General features: G+C 32.3%; 1 long non-coding RNA gene across 1 annotated transcript; it reads right to left on the minus strand.

Moving 5' to 3' along the window:
* Positions 1 to 7,918: 7,918 nt before the first annotated feature.
* Positions 7,919 to 10,092, minus strand: LOC124897296. Its single transcript, XR_007054027.1, has 2 exons — positions 8,640 to 10,092; positions 7,919 to 8,203 (listed from the first exon to the last, which is right to left on the minus strand). It is a non-coding gene; the product is annotated as an uncharacterized LOC124897296 (long non-coding RNA).
* Positions 10,093 to 10,329: the final 237 nt, after the last annotated feature.

Below are 10,329 nucleotides of genomic sequence, written 5' to 3' on the forward strand. Positions count from 1 at the left end.
TCAAGTGGGTCTGTACCCAAATTATACTATTTTGGAGAATATGAATTGATAAGTTGTTCAAGTTTTGAATTGCATGCTTATTTTGCTTATTTATGATTTGAATAGATAATTCATGCTATAAATTGCACATTCCTATATTGATGTGATATTTTCAAGGGTTTCCAAGATTGGTGTCATGAATTAAGCTTTATTGTGAAATTGTGATCCTTTAAGAATGTACATGACTTAAGTCCAAGAATGGATTGTTGATACTTTCTAAAGTGTTTCAAGAAGTGTATTGGTATTTCCATGATATTAAAGTTTTAAAGTCTATTGGTGATATTCTACCAAAGTTTCAAGAAAAGAGTTGATTTTAATCCTAAGTTAAGAACGAAAATCCATACCATTTCATTTAAGCTAAAGAGAAGCATAGTTGTCTTCCATTGAATATTTCTGAGTTGTTTAAGGTGGATTTTTCTTAAAAGTTCTGAGCTTAAGTAAGGGAGTAGTATTTAGCACCGAGTTTGGCTTGATTCCAAGGTTTTATGCCCCAGAACTATGAGCTACCATAGGATTTGATTTACCCCAAGTGGGTTAAGCTAGTGATCACTAAAAGTAAAAGGTTCTACTCCGATGGCAAGGATAGAACAACTATCCCCAACATGGGAAAGACGTTGGAATCCAAGTAGTTCACATGGTTTATGTCGGTTAAAATAAACTCCCAAGTTTCCTAGAGTCTCAAGTCTTAAAGTTATTAAGGTTTTAAGTCCTTGAGTTTCAAAGAAGTTCGTTGTTTTCAAAAGACTAAAGTGCATGTTCTAAAAGTTATTATTTTAAGAGTTCAACTAGTTTACAAGCTTGAGATCAAAGAAAGAATACAGATTTAAAATAAAGTGTAATGGCTCACATAAATTATACTACATGTTTCACTATTCATGATTTATGAGAGTTTTATTCAAGCTATGCGAGTCATCTATAAAACTATGTATGTTTTCTGTAAAGATTTATTGTATTGATATTTAGTTGCATACAACAACATATACTCAGTACATTCCCAAGTGCTGATCCACATATACGTCTATGTGCTATATTATCTCATAATGTAGGTTCAGGTGCTCAGTCCCAGCAGCATCACTGATTTCGAGTACCTTTATCTACACCTCCACTGTGGTAAGTCCTCATGGTTCAAGGACCTATCTCCAAACACTTCAGTATTTTTTAGTAGTTGTTCTGCTGCTTTCAGTTCAGTTTGAGTTAGTTGGGGATCTGTCCCAATGGCTCTCTAGTTTGTTGAGTAGTAGAGGCTTTGTCAGACTAGATGGTTAGTATATTTAGATTTGCAGTATTTTGTTACTTTTACAGTACTCATTCGGATTTCAGTCAGACATGATATGACATGATTCCTTATTTTTCTCTCATTATCTTTAAGTAAGCTTTATACTAAGTAGCAGGATCAAAGGGTTAGCTTGGGGCTACTTATAGCCTTAAGCAACGTGTGACGCTCCAGATAGGATTTCGGAGCATTACAACATTAGCGTCAATGATATCTCAGCATTTAATATCTGTTGACAAGTGAGATAGAATATGATAGTGTCGAGAATATCTCAGCATTTAATATCCATTGACACGAAAGATAGAATACGCTAGCCTTGAGGATATATCAATATTTAATATCCTTTGACATACGAGATAGAATATGCTGGCGTTGAGGATATCTCAATATTTAATATCCGTTGACACGAGAGATAGAATACGCTGGCATCGAGGATATCTCAATATTGAATATCAATTGACAGGCGAGATAGAATACACTGGCATCTAGGATATCTCATCATTTAGTATCTGTTGACACACGAAGATAGAATACTCTGGCATCAAGGATACTTATCATGAATCAACATTTGAATGTATCAAAAGTACATGATTCGAAGGAACGTTTTTAAGTCATTATCTGAAGACGGATGACATATGAGATTTCCTAGAAACTGACAATTTGAGGGTCATCTATAAGTCATATTATTTGAAATAAGATAGATTGTAAGATTATCTATGAGTTGATAGTCCATAGTTCCTCCGTAATCCGCAACAACATCCTAATTGGATAGTGTGCAAGGTTACCCAAAGATCGATAGTTGAAGGTAATCCATAAGTCGCAACTAAATCCTTATCGGAGAATATGAGAGATTATCAAATTGATACGTCCAAGGGTTATCTATAAGTTGCATCATATCCAAGATTGAATATGTGCAGGATTACCCAAAGACTACCAATTTGAGAGATAGTTATGAGTCATATTGTGTCCAAGGTCGGATGATGTTTAGGAATACCTAAGAGCTAGTGATTGGAGGTATATTTACAATCCATCTTTTATCCAAGGTCGGATAATGTGTAGGATTACCTAAAAGCTAGAAATCCAAATGATATCTGTAAGTCACCTTGTATCCAACATCAAATAATGAGCCAGATTATCCAAAGATTGACAATTCAAGGGAAATCTATAAGTCGTACCGATACAAAAGATGTGCAAGATAACCCGAGGTCACATTCAAATGATCATTGTCAATAACCAGAGAGTTTATCATTCCACATACAACAAGCATTATAGGTTACCAAAATGGTTTCCGCATCAGCATAAGATTACACCATTCCAGGAACATTCTGCATAAAGTGCCATCGGTGTCCAAAAGGGCCACCCCATTTTAAAGACATATTCAATCGACAAATGAGCTAATTATGCAACAAACAAAAGGGTTTTTGTGTCTATTATTTCAAGTTATTTCCTTCCAAACAGATACATGAGAGAATGACTTCACTTTTTAGGCCAAAACTCATGTGGAGATATGGTAAAAAACTATACACCCCTTTTGTGAATTGTGTTTGTTACTAATGATTTTTGTTTGATATATTATCGAGAACATTTGAGAGAATAAAAATCTCAAATAAAAAGCACAAGTGTGGACGACTCCAAAAAGGACACAGCACAATGTGGAACTTTTTCTTAGCAGCAAAACGGGATGAAGTCTAGAGAGAGACGTCAACTCTTAGGATGCAAACTAAAGGATGATTGCCACAACCATCAAACCACACCCCTATTAGAAGTCATGTGGGTATTCTAAAATATTCTAGTTTCAGCATTACCTTCGGGATATTTCTAAACTCATACCGAGGGTAACCTTCTCCTTCTTTCAAATTCAGGTGACAACATACTTAGAGTTTTGGAAATTAGGTCCAGTTAAATTCTTGCCTATGGATATAAATGTTCCCATCATTTTTAACAGGTTACAAACCTCTTTTCACAACTCAATCAACGTGTCACTCCTCCCCGGCCTAAGATCATCTAAAATAAAAGACTATATTTTCTACTGGTTGAGTCAAACTACAAGCAGTCTGATTTTCTGATTCTAGGAGATGTGTAGGTTGGGATCTATGTTGAAAACTAGACTTCATTCTGACCTCCCTCCAATCCACTTATTCCTCAGCTTTTCGATTTTATTACAATTCAAAAATCAAAATAGCTGGTGAATTCTTGAAAATCATGCTTAAAATCAAGCGTAGTAAACTACAAGTGGCCTGAGTTCTCATATAACCTGAGATATGTAAGTAATCCGATATCCGGGTCCGACCATAACTCCATGAAACTCGTGCGAAAACCAACATTTTTAAGAAATAAATTTGTGGTCGGACAAAAATTAGGAACGTCAAACTCCCTTTGCCCAGGGTTACTTGCATCCACTCTACCCAAAGGGATGGGGCAGTTGTTGCACCTAATTTTTGCCTTTCTCAATTAAGTTTAATTCTGAGTTTCTTTGATTTTAAATAAAATCATAACATTTATGTTATTCGAATAAAAAAAAAAGCTTTCAAAGTATTTAACTGGATAATTTTTTCATTTTAAGTAGTGATTATATTGTCGTATTTAATTATACGAAATTATATAATTTTATTACTTAAATATTTATTTTACGAAATATCGAATTTTAATCAAGGCTTATCTTGAAAATTAATTCAAATGGGAAAAATCTTGATCTAAATATGATTTTTTCTCAAAAATAATTTACTTGAAGAAATACTTATTTGATTTTATCTAATCAAGAAGTTCGGGATTAAAGGAAGTATTAATTTGTATCGAATTTCAATTTAGTTTAGTCATTCTATTAGATTTGACCATAATTGAAATCAAATTGATCATAATTGCAATGCAATCTGCCAATTGATTTTTAATTTGGTCAAAATTAAATAAATTTTGCCAAATTTTAAATCCTAATTGGGGTTATATTTTAAATTATCCCAAAATCTCAAAAAATGACCTAAATCTACCTCATCCTCATTCTTTTTCCATTTTTGAAATTCAAATTTTGAGTTTTAAATTTATACTAGATTGTACAATTTCCCCTCAACCTTATCCTTTTTTCATTTTAAAATTCAAAATTTGTACTAGATTGTACAATTCAACCTCACCTTATCCTCCAACAAACCTTTTCCTCAATTTTAAATTCCAAAACACCCCTAAACTTCTTTTCCCACATTGGTGGATGAAAAGAATTGAATCTTCATCCTTTCCTATAAATACTACCACTATTTTGGTAGAAAATGAAGTCTCAAAGATTGAAAAAAAACTTTTGAGAAAAAAGTTAAACTATTTTTTAGTAAAAAAATTCAACCGGTAGGCTAATCAGGGTTCTCAAAAGATTATTTTTCGGTGATGATCAAGACTCCGAAGAAAGCTTGAAGTCCCATTTTGCTGCTCCGAAGAAGGTAAGCATACCTTTTTCTTTTAGTTGTATTATTGTTTTCTTCTAAGTCTCCTTCTTCGTAGTTTCATAGTTATGTAGCTGTAATTTTGTTTGTTGGAATTTTTTGTTGTAGACGGCCTGGAAGGGCATATGATGTTCTGATATCAATATTATTGCTAATTTTTATGTTCATGGTGTAAATGAGCTAACAATATTTGAACGTGTTTCTTTGACTTTCTTCTTTGATTATTATGATTAGATGAATAAAGTTTCGATCTTTTCTTGATTAAAATACGTACTCATGTCTTGTTTAAATTTGTTATTGATGGATATGTTCACTTTTAGCATGAAAAATTGTTTTCTTTATGACGAAAAAAAATAGTCACTATATTTTGTTTCACCTTAATAAATTAGATGAATAAAGTTTCGATCCTTGCTTGATTAAAATACGTACTCATGCCTTGTTTAAATTTTTTATTGGTGGATATGTTCACTTTTAGCATGTAAAGTTGTTTCCTTTATGTCAAAAAATAGTTACTATTGTTAAGGGTCTGTGAAATTATTTCTCAATTCGAAGCAATGAGTTACTTGTACCTAGGATTTTGGTGTTATTTTTTGAAAGGCATATCATAGTGTGCTATGTTTGTGGGCTAGCAATTTGCAAAATCACTGCTTAAGATTGAAGTTGACCACTTTAGCATACACATGATAGTTGGCTCATTCACATATAAAAATTGTAATTTAAGTGTTACTTTTAAGATCTAACTCCTTTGTCGATCCTTAATTATTTTAATTAAAGAGTTGTTTTTTTCCATGATTATGTCCTACGATGAAATGCTACATTCTTTTGATATATATTTGCGGTCATGATTTACTCATTTTCATGGTAAAAAATATCTTTATCTTCTCTTGTTTAGATTAAAAAGTTATTAGGGTTATAGATTTTGTTGAAATGGTGTAAAACTAAAATAGGAGGTTGCACAATTGGACACTTTTTCTTAGAATTAATCTTTTACTATTTTTTCTATCTTATCTTTGAGTATAATTTCTCAAACCAGTTGAATATATGTAATTCGTTTCACCACGCTTATTGATTTATTTTTGAAGTATTTTTGTGCATTTAGACGTCCCATTGTTATTCATATACTGCCATAAATTTTTCTTCAAATCTATTGATTGACTCCACTTGGTATTGAAAAAGTGTTGTTGCATTAGTATGTCTTGTATTTTATATTTGAGATGCCACAAAATGATTTCTTTATTTATTGCCCATTCTTTTTTTCTTTATTTAATGAAAACATGTCTTAGACATTATTATATCATAGTATTTGGTACAAATATGTGCTAATCTATACGAAATATTTATTTAAATTTTAAGCATCTGTTCTTGTGGATCCATGTCTTTCTTTTCAAGGATTAGTTGATTATATTATGCTAGATTCAATTTTTTGTAAGATTGTTTAAGAGATGGGTTAATTTCTTTTTTGTTAGATAATTTGATTTGCTTTGATATCATAGTTTACTATTTCTTTATGCTTGAGAATGCTATCTTTTCCATCTCATCTTTTATCTATTAAGTGTAGAATTTTCGAACACATATTAATTTCTTTTTTATCGTTTTCTTTGCATGAATTTGCTTTGGAGTCCAAATAGATTCCTTTCCTCTTGCATTTCATAATAGGCCAATGATGCCCATATTTTCAAATCAAGTCTGAAGTTTAAGTTCAAAGTTGATTATATGACATGCGGATGCAAGAAGATGGAAGAAGAAGAAAAATGGGTCAAAATCCATTGACGAGGTTGCTAAAAGACTTGAAAAGTCTCGATTTTTATTATTGTCTTATTCTTTATTTATTCATTTAGTTATTTATTTATCCATTCATTTGGAGCCTCGACGTCAAAGTTATAATCTAATACAGGTAAAACAGATTTTGGGTCCCAAAGGTCCAAAAAAGATAGTTTAAGATAGATTGCAGGCCAAAAGTCAAAATATTTAGATTAAGACAGGTGAAGATGGACCAAAAACTCAAATTAGCTTAGGACGGGGTTTGTGAATTTGGGCCTAATGGTCTAAGTCTTTTAGTCTCCTCCTTTCCCCTTTATATGCTAATTGTTTTTTAGCTTTCTTAGACTTAGTTAAAAATTTCCCTAAGTCGTCAAAATTTGTTTTGCACAAATCTTGAAGATAATTTTTTCCTTAATTATTTTCTTTTCAAAAATCAATTTCCCTTTTTAAAGTTAGTTAAAAAAAATTGTTTTTAAATCGTTCGAATAACTGCAAGTTAGCGGATACTCTTGATGCCTTGACAACCTTCCAACAGTATTAATAGGAATCACTTACTCGAAATTTCTAAACCTAAAAAATTTTTTTTATTTTGAATCTTTTTAAATAATATTTTTAGTTCTTCTTGATATTTTTTCAAAAATCAAGTGGCGACTCTGTAATTTTTTAAATTATTTCAAAGTTTTTTTAAAAAATTTAAAATAGTTTAAATAATCGAAATCAAGTATTTTTCAACACTTCAAATTTAAAAGAGGCAAAATAATGAGAAGTTACGTAAAAATTATTTTTATTGAATATTTATAGATATAAGAAAAAACTTCAAAATAAAATAAGAGAGTCTAAAATGGATGAGAAAATAAAAACCCAAACTGATATGAATTGTGGTGTGTGTCGCGACATTTTTCCACTTTGCACGTTGTTGCCACCTCAACTCTTTTCCTTGTAATTGATTGCTGCCACGTTACAGCTATTTGTTACTTAGACGCCTCACATTCAGTTTGAAAGTTTTACAATTGCACAATATTCATGTATTGATATTTTATTGAATTTAATCCATTATGGTGCCTGCTTAATTTCTTATATAACTGCTTCATTTTAATTTTATTTTGCCTCAAATTTCTTCATCTTCACACCAATCTAATTTCATAAATAAAAAATAATATTAAGCATAATTTATAAAATCAATACTCAAAATAACAAATAAAAATCTAAATATAAGATAAATAATCACTGAATACATAAAATTTTGGCCTCACATTAGATGAGATAAAGTCATGTATTGAAGCATTAAATAATTCACCACCATTGTCTAATCTTAATACTTTGATAGTAGTAGAAATTGAGTCTTTTTTTTTTTCAACGAAATTGAGTCTATACTTAAGCAAAAAAAGTCTTTAAAGATACTATAGTATCAGACTTAGTACACAGAACAAATCCAAGTATATCTTATAAAATCAGCAAAATTATTCAGAAGAAATCTCTTGCCAACATAGGCAGGCACCATAAAAAGGTCAAAAACATCATAGTGAATCAGTTTAATGCTGCACTAGGAACGGAATTACTCAAAGAAGAAACTTGATTAGTCTTCTTAGCTGAAGGACAAACAGTGCAATGATGATCAACTGGAGAAAGTTTACTCATAACTTCATGCCTTTTCATTATATCTACAGGTGCATGACCTAGTCTTTGTACCAAAGGTCAGTAGAATCTGTTGCATCAAAAGAAGAGTGCACTGACATTATTCAAGGATAAAGTTTATGCTTCATTAATAAAACTAAAAACAGAACTGGGTTGAATAGAAGAATTCCTTTCAGTATATAGAGGCCATCATTCTCTTTACAAATCCCTTCAACTGTCCAATAGAGAAATCCTAGAAAATGCAGAAATTGGGAAGGAATAAAACTAAGCAGTGTAGTTCTCTAGTAAGTTTGACATTGATAATAAGTTGTACTTAAAATCAGGAATGTGTCAAACATTAGAGATGGCTTGGTCCTTAAAAATAGTAGTAGCTTCTGTATGAGATACTAAGACACCATTTTCAGTTAGAAATTGAACGTTACTCTTGTCTACAGAATTAACTGGTATACAAATATTAATTACCCAACTATTGTCCTTAAATAGAGATAACAAAGCAATGAAAGTACCTGCAGCAGCTGCTGAATAGCAGATGGATGGGTTCACTTTGTATCCTCCTTTACTTAGCACTTGTAAGATCTGGTGATACTGCTCATTAGGAAGTAAGGACCTGGTGCAGCGCCAATAAGAGAAGGAGTAGCATTGCCAATGTAAGTAGCTATTGAGGCAAGATTCCGATCTTAGATATAGAAAGGACCAACCACCTAAGTAACCTGTCCCTTGACACCTCTTATTTCATGAACTGGGTGCTTGACAGTGTTCTTAGGATTAGACACAGTATCAGTATGGTTCCCAGCTGTGTAACTAGCTTGATTAGCAAATGAATTAGAGTTAGGGACTTTCTTCTTTCCTTTATCACCTTGATATTTTCCTTAGTGTGTCCTTTGTAGTGAAATACTTTTAATACATAAACTCATTCTTCCCAGGCTTGAAATCAGACCTAGGTTTGTTAGTAGAGAAAGCTACTCCCTCGAGTCCACCAGCAGATTTATTAATATAAAAAGCAACTCCTTAACATGTACCAGTGGCTTGAGATGAAAGAGGCAATGTAACTAAACTCCTGTAACTTTCTTGATCCATGAAAGTGAATATTCTTTGTTCATAGAAGGAAGAGGATACATCATCAATATTTGACTCCTAGGCTGAGTATATAACTCATTGAGTCCTAGAAGAAATTGAAGTAGCCTTTGATAACCAAAATACTCAATAAATTTGACTGATTCTAGACAAGGACATCCAGGATAAGGCATCATCATACATATCCCATAGAGCTTTGAGTAGGGATGGCAATAGAACGGGGCGAATTTGAGCTTTTCGAGGCAGGGCGGATTTGTGAGCTATGCAGATATGGGGAGGGGTGGGGCGGGTTGATGTCCAAAAGAAAGAAATTTTTGAGGTTGTGGGGTGGATGTACTCTTCCTACCGTAAGAAAGTTTAATCACACCATGAATCCAAGTATTGGAGCTTTCTAATCTGATGCATATGTTATCTCTTTCTGGGTACCTTTTGTTCCTACTAAATATCATTGTTTATTATTAAAAGAAACTTGAAATAAGAGCTTTGGATCTATTTAATTAAGATGTAGTTCTATCTAAAAAAGAAAAACCAAGGAACTGAATAATATATACTATACAAAGAGGCTGACTTCGTTATTGGATTTCTCATAAAAAAAATTGTAAATTCTCTTACCAGCTTTATAAATTCCTATATTATTGGAGTTAAAAATTTCTCAAATGCAGGGCGAGGTAGGGTGGGTTTGCACAGGTATGGGTGTGTGGCGGGTTTATGCGGGTTAAAAGATTATGCAGTACAGGGCAGTGTAGTTTTTAAATTCGTGGGTTAAGAAAAAAAGTACACCACACCCGCCCTGCTCTGCTCCATTGCCATTCCTAGTTTTGAGAGTGAAAATAATTGGAAACGGTCATAATCCCTTGTGTAAGAGTGCCAATTTCTTTGTGAAAATAAGAAATTCTAGAGACATTTACCTTATCAAACCACTCCTTTAATTCTACCCATGCATAAATAATGCTACTCAGCAATTCAGGTCTCACATCATTCATAATCTAGGAGAGAACTACAACATTATATTTCTCCCAAAGTTTATGTAACTGAGCTGGAAAGTGAGATTTCTGATATCTACCAGCTACAAACTCTAGCTTACTTTTTCCAAGCAATCCAATTTTCATAAATCTACTTCAT

This window comes from Capsicum annuum, chromosome 3, assembly GCF_002878395.1.
Source record: "Capsicum annuum cultivar UCD-10X-F1 chromosome 3, UCD10Xv1.1, whole genome shotgun sequence".
Taxonomy (NCBI): domain Eukaryota; kingdom Viridiplantae; phylum Streptophyta; class Magnoliopsida; order Solanales; family Solanaceae; genus Capsicum; species Capsicum annuum.